The sequence below is a fragment of the Benincasa hispida genome, chromosome 2, assembly GCF_027475165.1.
Source record: "Benincasa hispida cultivar pf3 chromosome 2, pf3_genome.v1.1, whole genome shotgun sequence".
NCBI lineage: Eukaryota > Viridiplantae > Streptophyta > Magnoliopsida > Cucurbitales > Cucurbitaceae > Benincasa > Benincasa hispida.
In genome coordinates this window covers 21,289,098-21,312,828 of record NC_143479.1, presented here as the reverse complement: position 1 = coordinate 21,312,828, position 23,731 = coordinate 21,289,098, and positions in this window count along the sequence as shown.

Here is a 23,731-nt window from a genome sequence, read left to right as displayed (position 1 = left end):
CTAAACTCTATACTCTTGAAATTTATTCTCCCTCACTCCTACATTTTTTTCTCTCTCTTTAAAATTTTTCTCCGTAAATCATTCTTCCAAAAAAAAATATTATAATATAACTATAGAAATTTTCATAGATAGAAAAAACGTCAAACTATTTATAAAAATAACAAAAAAAAATACTGATTATAAGCGTCTATCACATAGTATCAATGATAGACTTATATCAACATCTATTAGCCTCTATAAAAAAAGATTAAATTTTGTTATTTTGTATAAATAGTTTCCCTTATTTTTCTATTTTTGAAAATCCCCCATATATCTATAACTTTATTTCTTTATCTTTGAATTCTTATTATCTCTATTAATTTTATTCTCTAAATTTTTGTCCCCCTCCTCTTTGGAATGTTTCTCTACCTCTCTATTTTATTTTTTTTAGAACTTGTTTGGTTAAAGGGTTTTGTGCATGGGAATTGACACATACATCCAAATTTCATATTTGTTTCACAGTTTTCAACCATTTTCCTGGGAATAAGTTATTCTCGGGCATTCTCATTTCCCACAAAGAAAGGTTTTCTATTCTCTTCCAAAGCTTTGGGTTTTCTTTTTTCCTTTCTTCATCTGTTTTTATTTTATATATAATTTTACTTTAAATATAATTAATTAGTTAAGTAATTAATATTAATTTAATAAAAATAATATAAATATTTATTTCAATAAAGCAATAATAATCTATTAGAATATTTACTTAACTTATTTTTATATAAAATTTTATTAAATGAATGCAATTACTTTCTTACATAAATTAATAATTTATTAGTCAACAATATCTTAAATATATAACTAGGATTAGTTAAATTTAATTAGTAAAAAAATTCATATTTCAATAATAATAATCTATTACTTTATTTTTTTTAATAATCAAGTAATTATGTATTCAATTAATTGGATGATCTTTTAATCTTTTCAATACCAAATATAATATTTTAATTTGATGACCTACTATCCTCTAATCTTTTGAATTGCAAATAATGTAATGCGTTTTTTTAGTGATTTGATGATTTTAAAATAAGTTTAAAAACAAACATTAATTATTTAAATATATTTTAAATTAAATTAATTCAGTTGTACAAATATGGAACTATATTAACATGATTTATAACCCGTTACAAAACTAATTATAGTTATTTAATTTAGCTTAAAAAATGTTGAAAATTATTTTTGATCCCTAAATTTTCGTGAAAACAATAATTTAGTCTCTAAACTTTGGTTAATAACGATTTAATCCTTGTACTTTCAATTTTATAATGATTTAGTCTCTAAACTTTAATATTTAATAATTTAGTCACTGTACTTTGAAATTTGTAACAATTTAGTCCCTAAGTAAAATTTCTTTTTATCAAAGGTTGATGTCAATTTTTTTTATTTTACGATGTCAATTTTTTATTTTATAAAAATATTAAGTCTCTAATTAGTTTATCGATTTATTTATATGAGAAATCTCATTAAATTTTAATAATAGTTTTTATAATAGAAACTAAATTGTTAAAAATGTATATGTATATGGACTAAATTGTTAGATAATTAAAAGTTCAAAGATTAAATCGTTACAAATCAAAGTCGAGGGACTAAATTGTTGTTTTTATGAAAGTGTAGGGACTAAAAGTAACTATTAAGAAAAATAAAATGATTTTCTCAGCCTCCGACATCGTTTGGGCAACTTATTAATTAATTAGTTTGGTCTTTCGTGACCTATTTTATAATAATAATAATAATAATAATAATAATATTGTTTGATTTGTGCAATTCAAGGGGTTCCACATTCAAAATATTAGAAATATCGAGAGGGAGAGGGAAAGGGAATAATTGAGGAGACCGATAGAGACTAAAGTTGGGATATTATAAAGAGAGGAAAAATTATATATTAAATGGATTATTCTGTCACAATTCAGCCGTCACCAATCATAGTTGTGATTTTTTTTTTCGCTCTTTTGGGTTCAACGAAATATATATATGACGAGTTGAACTATACTATAACTTAACAATAAAGAGAGAAATTATTTTGAAGAGAAAAACATGAAAAAGTATATAATGATATTTATTAGTTCATTTAAAATAGTTGTGAAGTGGAGTTTTAAATTTAATTTTAATAGTGATACAAAATAGTGGAGCTTAATTAATTATACTTCTTCTGAATTAATTAATGGACAATAACACTAGGGATATAAAGTGAGTATAGTGAAAATTTGAGGTTAAAATGTGTAGATCTTGAAATAAATTGGGGACTAAATTGAAATAAAACTCAAATCTCAAGATAAAATTATAACATTTTGAAATCTAGGGACTAAGTTGAAACAAAATTTATAATTTAAAGATTAAATGTGTAATATTTTGAATTCTAGAGACCAAATGAAAACTAAATAGATCTAAAACATAGGGACCGAAAAGATATTCTTTCTGTAATAAATTATATTCTATCCATGTAACTAAATCACATCCATTTGTATTAACTTAACAAATACAACAACTAATTTTTTTATTATTTAAAATTGAAATTTACTAAACACACTTTACTTCGTTTTAAAACTCATAATTCTAAAAATACAACTGCCCTCTATTATTTTAAAATCTGCAACAGTCTCAAACTAAACATTAAAAGAAATGGTTAAATCATAATCATCTTAAATGTTTTTTTTTTTTTTTGATAAACTACATTTTTAGTTTCTAGGTGGTAAACTTAATTTCTATTCATCCCCTGAATTTACAAATAGAAATTAATCATTTTGATCTTGATATTTAGAACTTTTAGTTTTTATTTGGTTTGTAAAATTTCAAACTTAACATATTTGGAAGATTTTTTTTTCATGAAAAAAAGATTGAATTATAAAATTTTAGAAAGAAGTCATAGCATATACTTTCAAAATCAATATATTATATTCTTTGATTTTCCTTTTAGTCCGATCGTCTAGAAGGCATGCTCTTGTAGAGCGTATGCTTCCATAGGATTGCTCTTTGAGAAATGAAACTTATTTGGATGTGTCACTTTAGTGCTAACAATTAGTTGAGGCGTAAAGTTCAGAGAGTTACTTAGTGCGCCGTCATATATAATATTTGGCGTGAACATAATCTTTGTGTCCATAGAGCTACCTTGCGTCCTCCCCAAGTTGTGTGATCTAAGGTTTTTCTTTCTTGTTTGCAAAGGCTCGAGGTTTTTATGGAGGGACTCAAGTAGGTTTTCCTCCTTGAAACCAATTCCTTGAACTATGAACATCTTTTCTCTTTTTTCTCTTATTTCTCTTAATTCCTTTGGTTGTGTTTGTGTTTTGATTTTACCTTGATCTTAGATTGTGTGGTCTTCTTTATTTGATTGCAATTTCATTAACTTTATTTTTCAAAATTTAAAATTTAAAATTAGAAACCATTGAGATATTTGAAGGGAAAAAAAGAAAATTTGAGTGGATGTTCCTCTCAAACCTTCGTTTTCTTTCTTAATCAATGCGTCCTCTGATCCCACGTACACCCTTTATTGTTTTCTCCACTTCACACAAAAATCTCTTTTGCTCCTTCTCTCATATCATTCGTCTTTTCTCTTCCACACTTTTTCCTCTCTAATCCAACTCCACATTTCTCCTCTACTTTTCATTTTCATTTTCATTTTTTTTCCACATCACATTTTCTCTTCATTCTTTCTCTAATTTTTTCTCATTTTATTCTATTTTATTTTATTTTATTTAAAAACCAATCAGAAGACGTATATATTCACTTCAATAATTTGGCATTTTCCAATGCTAAAAACCGTCAACATTAGTCCAAAAAAACTGTCGGCTAAACCTTTCCCGACGGTCCTGCAATCGTCGATCGAATCGTTGGAAAAACTTCATCGGCAAAACCTTTTCAAATGGTATAAAAGCCATGTCATAGGGAAAAAAGTTACCTCGACAGATGGAGAATGGGGTTTTCTTGCCGACCCTAAACAAAACCATCGGGATAAGTGACCAACCTCTGATGGTCCTAATTTGTAAAGACAGTCAGGAGCTAAATATTTCCCCATGGTGATAATTAGTGTCACCATCAGACTATATTCATTTAACTTGATGGTGTCATTGTAGCATCAAGCAAAGTTTTAGCTCCCGACGGTCTTTATAAATTAGGACTATAGGATAAGCGGCCTTTCCTAGACGGTGTGTTTCCATCATCAGGATTTAGTGACTTTTCCCGACCCCTGGGCCATCGAGGGATGGTTTCTTAGAGTCGAAAAAAGGTGAAAACGCATAAAATTATGTTTTTTCTCAACCTCTTGAATTGTTGGGATTATATATTTAACCGTCAAATTTAAAATTTTTTTTATTTTCTATATTTAAATCCGTTTTTTTTTTTTCAAATGGCATACCTGTTTGAATCTTAGTATCAACCAAACTAAAATAAAAAATGTCAAAATCAAGTACATGTTTACAATAGTAAATAATATATAGAAAATATGTCTGAATCTCAAGAGTTTGTCAAGTAAACAACTTACTAATACTATTCGTTTTAAATATACCATAACATCCACAATTCCTTAACCCAAAATAAGATTACATGATAACAAACTACCTAAAAACACATAATTCTACAATCTAACTACGCCTATCAGTATCTTCAACATATAACTCTCGAGATACCTACAAAATACAAATTTAAATAAGTTTAATACTCAATATACCATATATACCAATGTCAAAATGAATATAGAATTTAAAACTCAACTAATAACATTAATGAATTGAAATAAACCAACTCAAACTTGCATATTTCAATCTCAAACTTAATATAGAACTTAAAACTCAACTTAAATTTAATCATAATTATACATTTATCCTTATACCAACTCTAAAGACAATATACGAACATTAACAAATAAAATCCACTTTAACTTCAAACAAATCCATATTTACATATTTTAAACTCAAACTCAATATAGAAATAACAATCTCAACATAATTAGATAATCATCTCGCTCCCTCCCCCAACTTATTTTAACCATATACTAAAAATAGCATATATCCATCTCAAATTTATTCTCAACAATATATAACTTAAAACACAACTGAGAACATTAACAATTGAAACACCAACTCATATCTACATATTTCAATCTCAAACTCAATATAGAACTTAAAACCCAACTTAAACCCAACCAACCCATATCTACATATTTCAATCTAAAACCTAATATAGAACTTAAAATTCAACTTAAACCCAACCAACTCATATCTACATATTTGAATCTCAAACCTAAGTTTCTTCAATCTCCCCCCCCACAAACTGAAATTCAAACTCAACTTCATAATACAAACTATACTTTACATAACTATACGTTTATGTTGTTACCATAACTACAGGATAACAACATATACAATCTTCTATTAAGTTTATTACGAAAGTTGAAGAGCTCATACCTAGTTCGATTTATCTTTCATGAGTCGTAAGAGCATAACTTTTGTATCATCCATCTCAGATTGTCTTCTTGCTTCCAGTTCGTCTAATCTAGCTAATCTAGCCTTTAAGGATCCTATCTCTTCTTATTGCTCCTCTATAATTTTTTATGAGGATGTATTGGACAATTATTTTTTTTTTAACCCTTTGGTGTCCTACTAAGGCCCACTCTTGTGCCCAATACCTGCTCGCATATTTCTTCTTCCGATATTGGTTTAGACCCTTCTTGGGTGGAGACAGCTCCACCATTCAACTCTACATCAATAATTAAGACTAATTATTGTATGATAATTTTATATAAATAAAGTTACATTGTAGGATAAAAAATTACATGTGCGGCCTAATTAATAAGCGAGTTATCACTCTTAGAGTGTGTATCTTAAATAAGTCTACTAAGTCCATTGTTTGGCCTTGGTCCTTTCTGTAAGACAATTCACATAGAAGATAGTAATAATACTTTCTTAGAAATCAAATATAGAAATACTTTTATTTTTACCGTGGATTCTTGAATGCATATGAAAGTCCTAGAACTAGTTGTATGAGTGAACTTTAGAGCTGGCCAATTCCTTTGATTAGTCTCTGCTACACTATAAGAAAATGAGAAATTAAGAGGAAAAGAGTAATTGAAATGTAAGTAAACCCAAAAATAATTAAAAAAAAATACAAAAAATACAAAAGTTCTTACTTTCCATTTGATGGATTCAAACTTGGTGCATAGAAAGTGTTAATTTTTTATGGCATCTTTAAGTCGATCAGGTGGGTGTGCTCGTGCCTCTTTAGGACTTGCATATTTTTATAGTGTTCGTGTAGTTCCCTTATACTCTTTGAATGAATTTTTCATCTATTCATCGATAAAATCATTAACCAGTTGGTTGGACAAGTAAAAAACAAAATGGTTCCGAAAGAAAAGAAAAAACTAATTAGTATCTCTGCAGACATATATATATATAATTTGTAAAATATCGAATAACCATCTTATTAAGAATCGACTTTTAACTAGCTCTCTAGTTTCTATTGGTACCTCTCTTCATGTTCCATAACGAATAAAAAAAGATTCCCGAGCATTTGTACTAATGGCATTGCTAAACTTTATTGCATTATTGCAAATTGGTTTCTCCCATGCAGGGTCGATCTCGATAGGAATTCTTCCAAATTTTTGGTATTCGCATCCCATCCTATTAGTTGCAGAACCAGCCTCAGAAGAAATTATACGTTGTTAGTTTATTAAACATTAGTTTATATACAAATTATCGATTATTGTTCTAAAATAAAATGTGGATCTAAAATAAAATATGGATCTAAAATAAAATGTGGATCTAAAGTAACTTGAATTATCTCCCAAGGAGGATGATGCGTCGATATGCTCAGACTCTAAATACTCCATTACTACCTCCCCATCAGTGTGACCTACCATTTTTCCTGTGTAAACAACAACATGGATGTTATACAACAATACGTAAGTTATGAAATGAAAAAGAAGATAGATATTTTTATTCTATATCATTAAGATGTTCATCGAAACTCAAACTCCTATTAGAAGATGATTGTACATCCTCTTCCTTGTCATTGATGAAGTCATCATCAACTAGTTGAATTATCTTTTCTTCTACAACTATAGGATCAACATTAACTCTACATAAACTAATATCGTTCATTGATTCATCGATTGTACAAGTAATACTATTCAAAACTTCTAATAATTGAGGTTGGTCATTCTCACATTCTTCTACATCTGGCATGTCTCACACACGCTTATTTTAGACTACTTGTACCACTTTCCAATTATTACCATATTTGGGACCGTTGATGTAGAACATTTTTTTAGCTTGACTGGCAAATACAAAAGGCTCATTAACAAACCAATGACGAGTTATGTTAATTGATATATACCCCAAATCCATGTGTATTCTATTAGTGTTTTTAGGGTCTGTATCGAACCAAGTGTACTTAAACATAATTACATGTCTTCTCTTGGCATACTGGAAGTCTAATACTTCATTGACAACACCATAGAAATTATAAAAATCTCTTCCACCTTCACTTTCTGAAGACACCATGATCCCGCTATTTTGTGTACTCCGACAATTATCACACTCAATACTATGATAGCGTACTCCATTAATAATAGATCCACTGTATTGTGTTTTTAGGGTCTGTATCAAACCAGGTGCACTTAAACATAATTATATATCTTCTCTTGGCATACTGGAAGTCCAATACTTCATTGAGAACACCATAGAAATTATGAAGATCTCTTCCACCTTCACTTTCTGAAAACAACATGATCTCGCTATTTTGTGTACTCCGACAATTATCACGCTCAATACTATAATAGCGTACTCCATTAACAATACAACCATTGTATGAGCACACTTCTGAAGTTTGCCCTATCGCTAATGAATATATATCATCAGACATATCTCCATTTTCACGCAATGAAAGAACTTATTAATTCAGTACAACACAATAGATCTTAAAAACTAATGTCACCTGAATTAATTCAATTGAAATTTTACTTGTCGTTTAAACTCATACTTACATGAGATTTGAAAAAATTAGGAAAGTCTTGTTGGTGCCTTCTATATAAATCATCCTGACTTTGAGCTTCATGTCGAATTAGTCTCAAATATTTCCTATAAGAAAGAGACATGTCTCAATTTTCTATTCCACACTTTGTATCAAAATCATCAATTACAATAGAATGTTCAAAACATACTTTCGATAAAATTTTATTTCCATGGAATTTTTCAAGATATACTAATGTGCACTGCATTTCTCTTCTCTCGATAATGTCCTTACTCTTATGCTCTTAATGGTCACGCATATTGTCTGACCACCACATATCTCAATCTAGAAGTCTATCATCATTTCTTTCATCTCTATTGAACCTCGTCTCAATTACAGTTATGTGGAAAGAACAAAATACCAATGATTCATTCATTATGTATGCTTCTACTATAGAATCCTCAGGACGTGCTTTGTTTTTTACATATTGTTTTAATGTCCGTAAGCTTCTTTCGATAGGGTACATTCAACTATAGCTAATTGGACTTGAACTTTTGTTTCATAGGGCAAATGAACTGTTAGGTGCACCATTGCTAGGTGCACCATTACATCAAAAAATGCCCGTGGGAATATTTTTTCGAATTTACAAAGTATGATTATAATGTCTCTTTGTAATCGATCCAAATCCCCTATAGATATTGTTTTTGCACATAGATCACAGAAAAATTGGATAACTCAACGACAACAGTGGACACATCTTTTTTTAAGTATGTTTGAATACTAATTGGAAGAAACCTCTGAAGCAGAACATGCGAGTCGTGAGTTTTTAGTCCCAATAGCTTTCCATCTTTCTCACTCACACATCCTGATATATTTGATACAAACCCTCGGGAAATTTGACTGATTTGATTCACTTACAGAATGCAACCTTGTCATTAGTAGTCAATATGCATGCAGCGTATGGTGTTACAACTTTATCTCCTACCTTTTGCAAGTGTAATTCTTTTCGTATATTTAAATCTTTTAAATCCAAATGAGCATTAGTTGTATCCTTATTCTTTCCCTCAATATTTAACGATGTGCCTACTAAATTATCACAAATATTCTTTTCAATATGCCTAACATCCAACTTATATCTCAATAAAAGTTTCGACCAATATAGAAGTTGGAAAAATATATTTTTTTAATTCGAATTTAAACTTCGTTTTCGTTTTTTATCACGTTTCTCTGGATTTTTTCTAAGCATGGGAAAGTTTAACAAGTTCACCTCTCATAAGATATCTTCTCCATTCATGAAAACTGGAGTAGGTCTACATTCCACCTTTCCATCATATTGTTTGCTCTTGCGCTAATTGTGGTTATCTAGAAGATAACATCGATGCCCCGTAAAATATTGCTTTCCTCTTAGCCTTAATGATGATGTATCCTCTTTACAAATAGAGCATGCTTGGTAACCTTTGGTACTCCATCCAAATAGGTCACCATACGCAGGAAAGTCATTAATAGTCCACAATAAGCTCGCATGTAATTGAAAGTATTCATTGTTAACACAACCATAAATGTACATACCATCATTCCATAACTCCTTTAACTCTTTAATCAATTGTTGTAAGTAAATATCAATTTCTTTTCCAGGAGATTTTGGCCTAAGTATAAGAAGGAAGACAATAAAATTTGTCTTTTTCATGCATTTCCAAGGTGGCAAATTGTAAGGAATGAATACCACTGGCCACATACTATACGAAGTACTCATATTCCCGAATGGACTGAAACCATTTGAAGCTAGTCCTAAACGAACATTTTGTGGATTTGAAGCAAACTGAGGAACCTCACAATCAAAATGCCTCCACTCTTCAGCATCAGCTGGATATCGCAACACTCCATTAGTTTCAACACGTTTATCTTTATTCCACTTCATTTCAGGTGCAATATATTTAGATGCAAATAATCGATTCAATATTGGCATTAAAGGAAAATGTTGCAAAATTTTATGTGAAATCTTTTTACTTTTTCCAGAGTCAATTTTGTACCGAGATTTATCACATACTAGACACTGTTGCAAGTCGACAAATTCATTCCAATATAGAATGCAATCATATTTGCAAGCATCAGTAGACTCATAACCTAGTCCTAAGTCACGTAATTTTTTTTAGCTTCATAAAATAAACTAGGTATAGATACTCAAACAGGAAATACTTCTTTTAACAATTCAAGTAACAAATCAAGATTTGTTACTCCAACCGCTAAGAACATTAATATGCATCGACTTCACCAATAACAACAATGAAGAGAAATTTGTACAACCAGGGTACAAATGATTGCGTGCTTCATTTATTAAGTCTTCAAGTAAGCTCAAATTGTTATCTCTTTCTTGGGCATTGGTGTGCATCACATTCTTGTTTTCTTCTTCATTTACATCGACAATTGGACACTGTAGATCATTTATAATACCAAAATTTCATTTTCTTCATCTATAACATTCATCTCTATCGTACTCAATCCATCATCATGTGTCGATTGAGATGTGTGACTCTCGTATCGCCTAGACTAGTCATATGGATCTCCATGATATACCCATTGATGATACAATGGAGAAATTCCATTAATGAAAAAATGTCGTTCAACTCGATCTATTGGCTCCTACATTACATTCATATATTTTCTGCACGGACTTCTTGTTTTTCCTAAGTTATTAACATGAAGTTTTGCAATTTCAAGGAATCGATATACTCCTTCTGCATACTCAGTTGATAATGAAGGAGTAATATAACATGCAGCGGAACAAATCAGAATCAATAAGCACTCTAACTACTCTTAATTTGAGTTTTAAACATGTTATTCAAGTGATATTCATAGAGGGTTTGAACTAAACTTTACCTTTGAAGAAAACTCCACGAATTCAGCAAGAAATCCAGAAATTTGAACTTGAAAGAGTATAACCAATTAATACAAATCGTTGGAGCCCATGATCTGTAGGTTCATTAAGTCCCTCTACTAGCTCGTAAATTGGATTAATAAATTGAATATTAATTGGATGAATTTTGGAATTAGGGTTATGAATTTGAAATGTTCAAATTCAAATTTTAGGGTTTTTGATTAATTGTATACGATACAATTAAAATGTTTAATTTTATTAAAATTAAAAAAAAATGGAGAATTAATTAATATTAAAATTTTAATTTAAATATTAATTATATGAAATTGAATCATATTAGTGGAATTAGTTTTATTAATTTAATATTAAGATATTAAATTAACATTTGAATTAAAAATGTTTGATTAAAAATTAAAATTAGATTTATTTAAAATTAATTTTGTAAAACTAAATATTTAAATAAAATAAGTTTATTTAAATAAAAATCCTTTTTAATCAAATTAACTAAAAAATGATTGAATTGGATTGAGTGGATTTTTCCAAAAAATTCACCTTGTGATTAAGTGGTTAATCACCAAATCCCATTTGAGTTTCATTAAATAGGTGAAGCTAGAGCTAGTCTTCATGCAAACACCATCTCCATGCATCTTTTCAGCTTATAAATTGAAGCTCCATGTTGAGAATTTATGAGACATGCTGTGATTTTGAACCAAAATACTGCTGCTATGAAAACCTACAAAATCCACTTAAGTTCATCCAAAATTTAGCTCAATTTGAGTGTTTCCACCACACAATCCTACTTGAGATTAGTAGAGAAGATCTTGATGGTGTTCGACTTGAAGTTATGAATTTGAAATGTTCAAATTCAAGTTTTAGGACATCCCCAACAATCTCCCACTTAGACTAATACTCCAATGGGAGTAAATATACAATGTTTACAATGTTGAGAAATATAGAAAGAAAATACAATGAACTAGGGAATTTTAAATATCAAATACATATTCTCCTACTTTTCCTAGATTATGTTATTCGTAGTCCTAGTCCAACTAGGTGGCCCTCAAACACTTTAGCCGAGAGGGCCTTCATAAACGGATTGGCTAGGTTGTCTTCAGAGTCTATCTTCGTGATGATCATGTCTCCTCGGTGTACTATCTCTCTGATGAGATGGTACTTTCTCTCAATATATTTTTCACGTTTGTGACTCGGTTCTTTTGAGTTGGTAATAGCACCACTATTATCACAATATAGTGTGATAGGTAGGTGCATATTTGGAACTACTTCCAAGTCAGCCAAGAATTTACGTAGCCATACTACTTTTTAGCGGCTTCACATGCAGCTATATATTCTACTTCCATTGTGGAGTCAGTGATACAAGTCTGTTTAATGCTTCTTCAAACTATAGTTCCTTCATTGAGAGTGAAAATTGATCCTGAGTAGATTTCCTTGAGTTTACATCAGTCTAAAAATCAGAATCAGTGTATCTAGCAAGGATCAAATCCTTAGGTCCATACACAAGCATATAGTCCCTCATTCTTCTTAGATACTTGAGGATGTTTTTTACGGCAGTCCAATGACTATGTCCTGGATCAAATTGGAACATGCTGATGATTCCAACTACAAAGCATATGTCAGGACGAATACATAACATTGCGTACATCAAACTCCCAACTACAAATGTATATGAAATTATTTTCATTTCCTCAACATCTTGAGGTGTCGTAGGACACTGTTTCTTTGACAAATGAATTCCATGTCTAAAAGACAACATACATTTTTTTGAATTTAGCATATTATATCTTGACAACATCTTGTCAATATAAGATTCTTGAGATAATTCTAGGATTCTATTCTTTCGATTTCAAAAATTTGTATCCGTAGAACATATTGAGCATCACCCAAATTTTTCATTTGGAACTGTGTTGCTAACCATCTCTTTACGTCAGCCAGGAAGCTTGTCTGAGTAAGATATCATCAACATAAAGTACTAAGAATTCTACAGTCTTGTTGATTATTTTCTTGCATACACAAGGTTCATCAACTTTCTGTTCAAAGCCATAAGATTTGATCGCAATATCAAATCTTATATTCCATGATCTTGAAGCTTGCTTTAACCCATAAATGGATCGTTTAAGCTTACAAACTTTCTATTCCTATCCTTGTTTGATGAACCCTTCTAGTTGAGACATAAAAATACTTTCATCAAGATGGTTGTTCAGAAAAGCTGTTTTAATATCTGTTTGCCATATTTCATAGTCTTAATATGTGGTAATGGATAGAAGTATTCTTATAGATTTTATCATGGCAATCGGAGAAAAGGTTTCTTCATAATCAACCCTTCTCTTTGGGTAAAACCTTTTTCCATGAGCTACCTTTGTAGGTTTATACCTTGCCAGTTTGGTCTCATTTTCTTTTGTAGATCTATTTACAACCTATAGGTTTGACCCCATGTGGTTGATCTATAAGTTCCCATACATAATTGAAGTACATTGACTCCATTTCAATGTCCATGGCTTTTATCCATTGTTTCCTATAAACATCTTCCATTGCCTTTTTAATGGTTAATGGATCCTCTAAACCATAATCATGTATGATGTTTTGAGTTTCTGTTAAACCCATATAGCATTCAGGTTGCTGAATAACCCTCACACTACATCGAGGCATACTCAACTCTTGAGGAGGACGTGACAGGGCAACAACAGTTGTTGATGAATCAGCTTGATGAACAAACCTTGTTGATATTTCTACAGCATCTTTGTTCATTTATTGTCATATTAGTTTACTGCGAGGTTGATGATTTTTAACATGATCTTCTTCCAAGAATGTAGCATTTGTCGATACCAATACTTTGTCTTCTTGGAGATCATAGAATTGTCCTCCTTTTGTTTCTTTAGGGTATCATACAAAAAGGCATAACTTTGAACGTGTTTCCAATTTTTTAGGATTTTGTACCAACACGTGTGCTACACAATCCCAGATACGGAAATGATATAAACTAGTTTTGCGTCCTTTCCATAATTCATGTGGTGTTTCTGAAATACGTTTTGAAGGAACAACGTTTAGAATATATAATGCGGTCTGTACTACATACCCCCAAAAGGATTGAGGTAACTGAGCATAACTCATCATTGTTCGAACCATGTCTAACAAGATTCGATTTGTCCTTTCTATAACACAGTTTTGTTGTGGTGTTCTAGGTGCTGTAAGTTAAGATTGAATTCCATGATCTACTAAATAGCTTTGGAATTGTAAATCCATATACTCACCACCTCGATCAGATCAAGTATTTTAATTCTTTCACTTAAAAAATTTCAGTCTCAATCTTAAACTTTTTGAACTTTTCAAAAGTTTCAAACTTGTGACTTATTAAGTAAATGTAGTCATATCTCGACTAATCATCAATAAAATTGACAAAATACTGATAGCCTCCTTGTGCTTCTACACTTATCGAACCACATAGGTCTGAATATATAAGTTCGAGAGGCTCTTTGGCACGAAGACCTTTTTTAGAATAAGATCTTTTTGTCATTTTTCCTTCAAGACATGATTCACATGGAGGTAAAGAACTATCTTCTAACTGACTTACATGACCATTTTTAACCAATCTCTCAATCCTGTTGAGATTAATGTGACCAAGTCTTAGGTGCCAAAGATAGGCGTTAGGAGAAATTTTCATTTTTTTATTTTGAGTCTCAGCTATTTTAAACATCTCTATATTTAGAATGGGCTTTGCTTCAGTTGGTTTTAATATGTACAAGTTATTTTCAAGTCTTGCAGAACAAATATGAACACCTCTTGAAAACACAAACACTTCATTAGATTAAAAAATATTTTATACATATTTTCTAGCAGATTGGAAATGGTCATTAAGTTTCTTTTCATCTTAGGTACATAATATATATTTCTAAGTAAGATGAAAGATTCTCCAAAAAAAATAGCTTGACATCTCCCACTACATGAGCTGAAATGACTTCTCCCGTTCCCACCTTGAAAGTCATTTCTTGTTCAGAAAGTTGTCTCCAAGAACTAGTTTCCTGTAGAAAAGTGCAAACATGATTAACGGCGTCTGAATCTAATATTCAGGCTAGGTGAGTATTCTCCACTAGACATGTTTCAACTACTAGTAAATCTGATTTACCTTGGTTCGTCTTTTCTGCTTTCTTTTCTGCTAAATAATTTGGGCAGTTATGCTTCCAGTGCCCATCCTCTTTATAATGGAAACACTTCCTTTTGGGAGCCTTGTTTTTGTTTTTGTTCTTCTTTGCAGAGGTTTTCTTATTCCCTTTACCCTTCTTCTTCATTTGTACAGCCTTGTCTTTTGAAGAAGAGGGAACAGACTTCTTTTTATCAACGGGTTTTGTTTTAGACGTAAAACCCTTTTGAAACTTTTTAGGTCTTGAAATAACATTTACTTCACCTTCTTTAAGTTTCATCATACACTGATATGTCTATAGTTCGTTCAACAGTGTAGTCAAATTGTAAGTAATTTTGTTCATAACATCATTAGTTCTTAAAGGTAGATAACTCTTCGGAAGAGATTCTAATATCATATTGACTTGACTGATTTCATCTATTATCTCCCTATGAGCCTCAACAATATTAAAATGGACCATCATATCGAGAACATGTTCTCTAATATTGGTAACATCTTTCATGCAAGTATTATAAACATACTTAATGGCTTCATGTCGAACAAAGGATGACAGTTGCCCGAACATCTCTTGGAGCGACGCCATTATCTCACAGGAAGTGGGCATTAGCTCATGTTTCTTATTAAGTACATCATATATACTTGTTAAGATATAAGTCCTGGCTTTTTCGTTAGCCCTAACCCACAGATCATAGATGTCCCGAACATTTCGGTTCGCCGTTGTACTGGGAATCGGAGGACATTCCTCCGTCAACACAAACCTCAAATCATCCACAACTAATATCGTATTGATGTTGGATTTTCAGTTTGAATATCCTTCTCTGTTAAACTTATTGAAAGCGAGCAGTTGTATAATTGAATTTGTCATTGCTAAAAAAATTAAAAAAAATTCCATTAAACTTATGCATCTAAATCCAATTTTAGCAAAAAACACTAAAGTACCCAAAAATCTTTATTTTATTTGCAACGATAATTTAGTGATTTAGAATAGTTGCTACCGTGAGGCGGTCAAAAAATTCCTTCACTGAAGCAAGACAATCCTGACCAAATACCATATCAGAATAACTCTTTATTCCTTTAGATCTTTTAATTATCGTTTTTGGTTAAGAACTTTACTAACAATTAATAATGCTTATAAGTGTGACCCGCCATTTTCAGATTTCATAGAACGGTATGAATATGCCCCCGAGATGAAGATAATATCCAAGATGGAACTATAAGACCCTATTCATTTTTTAAGCTTGGGTTGTTCCAAATCCTATGTTACAACCCTCCATGGGGATCATCGTAGTTAAAGACTAGCTAGTGTTGCCTAAAAACGACAATAGGTGCAACATAGAAATTTCACGGTTCAAACTAATGGACGAGACTGTAGGACAATGTTGACACATTTCCTTCACCCACTTACTATGAACTACTTCCCTCATTCACCTTTTTATTGACTCATGCAAACACTTTTCGTATGGAGTAATCTTGGTAAAAGCGACACGAAGCCAAGCATGAATGTCACGGTGTTAACTCTTAGGGACGTGAGAACTATTAACTTTATATCAAATATATTGTCAATCTCCCACTAAAGTGTTCTAAATGTTTGGGTATTCATTTGCTTAGGTTTTATTATGGCTAATTAAGAAGAACCTAAGTCTAAGTTATTTTATCCAAGTATAACGTTTATATTTGGATATTAACCTACGATGTCTATGTGTTTAAACCAATTTTAAACCTCACACCCTTCATGTAAGCTCATAAAACCAGTTAACAAAAACACTCAATTTTTCAGTCATAATCCCCAAGTAGGAGGTGTTACGTAAACCATCAACTTAAGTACCCCCAGCCTTAGACAGGTTTATGAACCGATTTTAGTTTGTAACCAAATTTTATAAGGTAACAATCTATTTTAACGGTTAAAACTAGTTGTTAACCTAAGTGAGCATGTTGTGTATCTTTGTTTTGGATTTTAAAGTCTAATTTCATTTTATAACAAACTTATAAAATAAACATGCTTTAAACCAACCATAACATGCTTCAAAGGAAAAAATTAACATAACAATTACGTCAATTTTTAACAAACCCTAAAGCATGCATACTATATATTATAACTAATTTATAACATACAATAATGCATGTAACATGTTTAATTATGGTGGGATTTTAAATCTAAAATGGCATACTTTATGCACAAACATGTTTAATTCAAAAATAATACACATCATATGCATAAAATAATTGAATAACGCTAATATGGTTCAACTTCGGTATTCTAAGAAAACAAATAAGCTAAATTATAACCAAAAAAAAACTCAAGAATAACTTTAATTTGATGAAGAACCGCTCGAACTGACCCGAACTGCCTGAACCAGACCACAAGGCACCAAAGGAAGTTGAACCGGACCGATTTGGAGGAGAACCGCGGTTTCTTCAACCCACGAACTGGCCAGGCAACACGCGAAGCAAACACACTTGGGATGAACAACATGGTGACGCCGCATTCTAACGTTGCAACGCTCGATGAACAGCGTCGCGATGCTCCTGGGCAGAAGGCTCAGCTCCAGTTTTCTGCTTGAACATGCTTGCTTCAATCTTCAAATTACAACCTAATTCGGACTCTAATGACTCCAAATAAATTATAGACTCTAGAGCACACATATAAGCTCATCAAACAAGAGCCAATTACAAATTTAATTTGAAAATCAAAGAGAATTCTAATGCTAAAATTGAATTTAAACCATATCAGTCACATACTTAAACATGCTTAGAAATTCACCCACCAAACTCAAATTAACGGTAATTGAGTGTTTAAATCATGCTCTGATACCAATTGAAGGAGTAATATAACATGTAGCGGAACAAATCAGAATCAATAGGTACTCTAACTTCTCTTAATTTTAGTTTTAAACATGCTATTCAAGTGATATTCATAGAGGGTTTGAAGCAAACTTTACCTTTGAAGAAAACTCCACGATTTCAGCAAGAAATCCAGAAATTGGAGCTTGAATCTTCAAGTAGACCACCATCGAGATCTTCTCTACTAATCTCAAGTAGGATTGTGTGGTATAAACATTCAAATTGAGCTAAATTTTGGATGAACTTAAGTAGATTTTGTATGTTTTCACAGCAACAATATTTTGGTTCAAAATCACAGCATGTCTCATAAATTCTCAGCATGGAGCTTCAATTTATAAGCTGAAAAGATGCATGGAGATGGTGTTTGCATGGAGGCCAGCTCTAGCTTCACCAATTTAATGAAACTCAGGTGATATTTGGTGATTAACCACTTAATCACAAGGTGGATTTTTCCTCAATCCAATTTAATTATTTTTTAGTCAATTTCATTAAAAAAATATATGATTTTGTATATAAATAATTTTGTTTTATTTAAATATTTAGTTTTACAAAATTAATTTTAAATAAAACTAATTTTAATTTTAAATAAAAATTTAATTTAATATCTTAATATCAAATTAATAAAACCAATTCCACTAATATGACTCAATTTTATATAATTAATATTTAAATGAAAATTTAAATATTAATTGATTCTCCAATTTTGTTTAGTTTCGATAAAATTAAACGTTTCAATTGTATCGTATACAATTAATTAAAAACCCTAAAAATTGAATTTGAATATTTCAAATTCATAACCCTAATTCTAAAATCCACCCAATTAATACTCAATTTATTAATCTAGTTTACAAGCTAGTAGGCATACCTAATGGACCTACAGATCATGAACTCCAACGATTTGTAATTAATTAGTTAAACTCTTTAATCTGAATTAATTATTATTTGTTAACTATCAAGACACATCATTATAGCTCGATAGTTGCACTCTCCTCACTGTAGATATATTTCTATCCATTTCGACCATAATTAGTAAGTCTATTCTTCTCAAATCGTTCATATTTACAGCTGGGTCAAAATTACCATTTTACCCCTGTAAATATATCTTGCACTTTAAGCTCCTACTAACACTCTATTGAACAATTAATTTATAATACCTTTTACAAATCATATCCCTCTCTACCAAGAGAGGGCGGGGTTCCATTTTTCAAGACTAGGCATCAACACTTAAGAGAACAACCTATATGCTAACTCTAAGTCGGGTAGGAGTGAATTTCATCTTGCATTACTATGTCCCCAGCTATCTATCTAGTTTTATCCCCAAAATGGGAGGCTTATTAAGCAGTTCTATTGGACTACTTCACCTACACAGGTCAAAGGATAATCCCGTAATAAACAGGAGTTCATAGTTAGCTCAGGATTAAAATCGAGTTACCCTAGGTCATTTAGGTTGAAATAGTTAGTTTTAACAGTAAACAGTTGTTATAAAGAAAAGTGACTATTTCGAGGTCCAGACTTATGCAAACTCATTGCATAGGATGCCCACTCACATGTCTCTCATGAATTATTAGTGAATCACATCATTTGTATCAGTTATACAAAATTGGCCGCATCCAATAGTGTTACTAGGATGTGATACCTAATTTCATCCATATACTTATAGACCATTTAAGTTATATACTATAACTTGATTATGCATATGTCACCACATAAAGTTAAAGTATTCATATAATAGCCAAGGATATGTTTATTGGATTTTTAGAATAGAATGCAATAATAAATTTATTGAACAATTTACTCAATAACAATTTATTGATAAATAGAATGTTTAACATGAATTACGAACAGCGAGTTTTAGGACATCACCAACAAATAACTTGTTCCTAATCTTAATCCACTCTTTATCCATTATTAATATTATATGCAATAAGTTGAACATGTATGATTTAGAGAATAAGCTGTAATTTTAATAATATACTACAAAAAGATCTATGAAACCTAAAAGCTTATTATTTTATGTCTTCAATCCCACCAAAGGAAATTTGAAAAGCCTAATACTAGCGAACTCATTATAGAAAATAATCATACTGAGAAAAGGTGATCAACACTATGGGTCAACGCAATGGCCATCCCTATTGAGATATTCATTTTTCTCACCCAAAAACACCCCAGACAATGAAAATGGAAAAAATAACATAATACAAATTTTTTTAGAGATGATTATCACGTTAGACTATGATAAATACTAAGAAATGTACACATCCCTCTATAAAAAAGGAAAATGAAAAACTAAAAAGAAAAAAAAAAGGGAAAGAAAATCATGGTACCAAAATTGGACGACGAGCGGATGGTGAGCGGATGGAGAATCTTGATTGTGGGTTTCAAAGAAGAAAGAATGAAGGAGAAGAAAAAAATGGAAGAAGAAGGAAAAGAAGAAACTGTGGACAGTGGGGAGGTGGGGAAGGTATTTTAATGAACTTTTCTCGACGGTCGTTTGGTCAATCGTAGGGATAAATACCATATCCCAACGGTCAATCGAATACCATCAGCCTAATTACAAACTCCAGACAGTCGCTCAAGTACCGTCGGGCAAACTCAACCTTATCCCGACTATGTTCTTGTACACTGTTGGCATAACTTTACAATTACCCATAAGTTTTTCTTTATTTAACTACACATATCCCGACGGTCGCTCGAATATCATCGGTTAAAGTACGAACTCCAGATGGTCGCTCGAATACTGTTGGTTGAAATACGAACTCCTGACGGTTGCTCGAATACCGTCGGGCAAACTCAACTATAGTCCGACAGTGTGCTTGCATACCGTCGGGCAAAACTTGACAATTTCTCATAAATTTTTTTTATTTATATTTCTTGTTTTTAAAACTTAAACCTCGTCCGACGGCATTTCCCAAATTGTCGGGATAGGCGGACAAAAAACTATAAAACTATCTGTTTTAAATTAAGAATCACCCAATGATTGCATCATCATCGACAGAAATAGAGACTCCCGAACGGTCGCTCGAAGACCGTCGAGATAGTTCTACAATTTTTCATAATGTTTTTTAATTTTCTATTTTGCTACTTCCTGACGGTTCGGAACCGTCGAGCAAAGGGACTTTCTCCTGATGGTATTGCTCCGACCGTCAAGAGAACATTAAACTACAGTTTTCTCATTTTTTAGAAAACTAAACAACTCCCGACGATCTAGGAATCGTCGGGATAGTTCAACAAGCCTAATGGTAGGTTTATCGACCGTCGACATAGATTGGTTATCCTGACGCTAGTGAACCTTCCGTCGAGATTGGGTTTTCTCCCAACATCCCCATTTATCTTCGGGGGAAATGAGATCGTCTGACGCTTTTTTTGACATCGGAAAAAGTTTCTTCGGGAATAACCAAAATTCTTGTAGTGCTTCCATCGTCTTTAATTGTGAGTTTTCCTCATTTCTAAATAGGATATGTAGATATATGATGTGCATGTATATGTATATTATAATCAAAGTTTGAAATATCGATGTCGATGGAAATATGAAGGTCCCAATCTTATGGAATATCGATAGGAATTTTGGAAAAAATTATAGAGAGTGATGAAAATTAATGAAAATTATTATGATTAGTTAATGAAATTTTGATTATTGGCTTAAATAGACTATAATTTCTATAAAGTAAAACAATATTTAGATCTCTATTATAAATGTCTGTGTAAATGTTAATGCAAGAACATAAATTTAAAAAAGAAATGAAAAATAATTACAAAATAATATAAAGTTTATAAATATTTTGAGGTGAAATGATGTAAAAATTATGAAATTCTAGATGGTTAAAGAAAAAAAAACTCACATAATTTCAATTGTGAGGTGAAATAGTGTGAAAATTTGTAGAAAAAGTTTGTGTGAGGTTAAAAATAAATATTGTTATTTTTTGTGGTTTTTTCAAATTCAATTTGTTTAGAAAGGAAAGTTTTTTTTTGGAAAATAAAGCTAAAAATTGAAAAAGGTTGGAAATTAAAAAATAACTAAAAAGTGCTTAATCATTTGTCGAAAATCACATTAGTATGTGAAATTATAGAATTGTATGCAATCAGGATCTTATAATTGGATCTAACGTAGTTAATTAAAAAAAATTGAATTTTTTTCGAAATGTCAAAATTTCTCGAATTTTTCTCGAAATATCGAAATTTTGCAGAAATGGGAAATCAGAATATTATCAAAATTTTGAAATTTCTCTAAAAATTTTTAAAATCTCAAAATCTCATCGAAATTAGAGGAAAAATAAATTTTCTCCTAATAAAAATTTTGATGAAAATTTTAAACCACCATTATAAGTTAAGTTTCTTTTAGATTAATTTTATTTAATGAGTTGTTTCTAAAAGTCAGATTTTTTTTTTTTTTTTTTTTTTTTTTTTTTTTTTGTTATCCTTGTTTGGTTTAGTAGATTAAAAGTTAAAACTACAATATTTGTATTTTGGTGTTTGATAGATTGCTGTGCATGTTATGGAAAAATTTATAAATTGTTTGTGATGTATTTTCCTTTTATTTTCTAATAACCGTGTTATTAAATTTTTGAGTAAATTTCACAAGTATTTTGAATCAATAAACCAATTTTTCTTAAATAAAAATTTTCTATGATGGAAATTAGGGAATTCGAGAAGTTGATTCCCATTTAATTTGTTTTGAGATGATAAATTAAATTCAAATAAGTTCTTTAATACTTTTTTTTCTTCAACTTGTTTAATTACTCTATGCTACTCAATAGGATGATTTATTTTACTTACTTTAGTTATGCAGTTGGTAATACAATTCAACACAATTTCAATTACAATTTTTTTAAAAAGAGAAATTTAAAAAATAGTTATTTTTGCCATTTTTGAAATTGAGAGTTGACTACTAGAAAAATTAAGGTCCCATTTGATAATCATTCCGTCCTTCGTTTTTTTGTTTTTAAACATTAATAATATTTTTTCCCAACTTCTTACAATGATTTGCATCTTTCCTAAGTATACTGGTTGAACACGTAGCCAAATTAAAAAAACAAACACAAAATTTTAAAAACTATTTTTTTTAGTTTTCAAATTTTGACTTTTTTAAATTATCGGTAAAAAGTAGATAACAAATGAAGAAATTTAGAGGTAGAAGTAGCATCTATAAACTTAGTTTTTAAAAACAAAAAATGAAAAATGAAATAATTATCAAACAAAATCTTATTTATTTTCCCTAATTTGATTTTTTTTTAGTTTGAATAACTCCCGGAAACAAATGAACTATGTAATTTACTATTTATTTAATTTTCAAATACCTAGGTTAAAAGTAAAGGTATTCATTTAGTGATGTGATATTAATGTAAGTTAATTCATGTTAATTATTCCACCTTATAGTGTTTGAATGAACAAAGAAATTAAATGAAAAGAAAATACAACTAATTTTAAAATTATTTGCATCGAGTAGAAAATAAAGAAATAAATAATTTTTAATATGGCTAATTGAAAACTAAAAAAAAAATGATTGATTTTATTCAGTTTAGAATAAAGTTTCATGTATATATATATATATATTGTTAATTTAATGAACTTGGGAATGATTTTCTTTTTTACTTTAATATGTACTTTCCTCATCTCGGTTATGCTTAAAAAAAAATTAAAATAAAGTAGTATTTTAAATTTAGACCTCTTTTAATAACCATTTTATTTTTAATTTTTATTTTTGAAAATTAGGTCTATTTCATTTACATTTCTACCATGATTTGCATCCTTTCTAAGTATAATGGTTAAATTCTTAGTCAAATTCCAAAAATAAAAACAACTTTTCGAAAGCTACTTTTTTTAGTTCTCAAAATATGGCTTCGTTTTTTAAACTTTTGATGAAAAATAGATAATAAAGGAAGAAATTTGGATGTTAA